Genomic DNA, 1,727 nt, shown 5'->3' on the forward strand with positions numbered 1-1,727 from the left:
ACCGCGACGACGTCCGCCTTGACTCGCGTTACGCTAAGACAGGGTGGCAATGGTGTCACATGCTCGTCTCGGCGTCCGTTGTACAAGGACATTAATGTACATAAATCCATGCCATCTCCTCTTTGAGAACTCAGGCCATAGTAGCTCTGCAAGCTGCTCATTGCAAACTCGGCCTATTCCCTATGTAGACTTGTCGCAATCTAGTAAATTCAGAATGTCCCTGTTTTGCTGAATGTTCGGAGCCCACGCTCTGGAAAAAAACAGAGAATAGGTTAGAACAGACTATTATATTTACATACCATGTACAGTTGTACACCAACTTAAATAGTCAAAACATGGGTGAAGCGTCCTGATGCAAAAGCAAGGAGGGAAACACTAGACCCTAAACAGCGACAATACTATGAACTTCTAAAAATGAGTTGTCTTTATCTGACAAATAGTTTGGACTTTGTAACTGACCAAAAATCAATAACAATGAAACTTATGGATTCTGTGCTACAGCATGGAAGAGAAAAAAACCAAAAACACAAGGAATACAATAACATTAGGAATTCTTCTAGCTTAATGCTCATGTATATACAGATTGTGCTCTATCTCTGTTGTTTGAATAATGTTCAGAGCTCAGTTTCTTTGCACAGATGTTCAGAATTCATACAATAATTTGCTACAGAAAAACAACACGTTTTCCAGAGAATTAGCTCATTCTCTTAACAATGAAAGCTGCTGATTTCCTTGCAATGTTCAGTATTTATAGAAATAACTTGCTAAAGAAAAACAAAACAATGTTCAGAGAATTAGTACATTCTTGAACAATGGCGGCTGCTGATTTCCTTGCATAGTGTTCAGTATTTATAGAATAACTTGCTACAGAGAAACAAACAATGTTCACAGACTTAGTATATTCTTGAACAAATGCCAGCTGCTTATTTCTTTGAATAGTGTTCAGAATTTCATCCAAGAAAGATCCCCCCTACAGAATAAAAATGAACTGCTAGTCTCAGTTCATTGACTGAAAAAAATGTCATTGTTTCAGAGATGCATCTAGGGATTTCCTTTTCCAATCTCCACAGCCGGTTCGGATACTTGTAAGGATTTCCGCAGAGATGCGCCCCCGAACACTACTTCGTTGTGCTCCGGCGTCAACGAAAGACGAGACTGAGGCGGATGAGTTACGACATGAGACACAGCAATTGAATCATGCCATAGATTCGCTGAACGGGGTTGGCTTCCGGGGGGGCAAGGACCAAAATTGTGAAATATCAAATGGTAGACATCAAGATGCACCAACAAATGCAGGGCCTGGCTGCATCGTATGAACTGTCGCTTATACTCTGACTTGGATGGTTGTGGGAAAATTGGCAAAAGGTAAATTAATGGCAAAAGAATTCAATTTACCCGTGTCCTACTCCTTTGAACCAATCGAACCAATCCTCTCCGGTGGCCAAATCTGAGAACAAAAACCCCTGTCAGTACTCGCACTTTGACCAGCAAGAAAAACAGAGTGACAAAATCCCAAGGAGGATGGCCCCCGATATTCATGCTGATGCTGCCACATTTCACATTTGGTTAATGCATTAACAAATTAGTCATGGGGCCTGGAATTGGGCCCTAAATCTTAGGTTTTCTAATTGCTAACATAAACAAGTAGGAGTATAGTAAACAAAAGCAAGATAGGACCCAGCCCACATTGAGTGAGTAAACACTAAACATTGTTCCGGCTACCAGAT

General features: G+C 40.8%; 1 long non-coding RNA gene across 1 annotated transcript; it reads right to left on the reverse strand.

Annotated features, from left to right (window-relative positions):
* Nucleotides 1-41: 41 nt before the first annotated feature.
* On the reverse strand, nt 42-1,448 carry LOC123091979 (uncharacterized). The gene is made up of 2 exons (XR_006443969.1): nt 1,396-1,448; nt 42-250 (listed from the first exon to the last, which is right to left on the reverse strand). It is a non-coding gene; the product is annotated as an uncharacterized lncRNA (long non-coding RNA).
* Between the last annotated feature and the right edge of the window lie 279 nt (nt 1,449-1,727).

This window comes from Triticum aestivum, chromosome 4B (genome assembly GCF_018294505.1).
Source record: "Triticum aestivum cultivar Chinese Spring chromosome 4B, IWGSC CS RefSeq v2.1, whole genome shotgun sequence".
NCBI lineage: Eukaryota > Viridiplantae > Streptophyta > Magnoliopsida > Poales > Poaceae > Triticum > Triticum aestivum.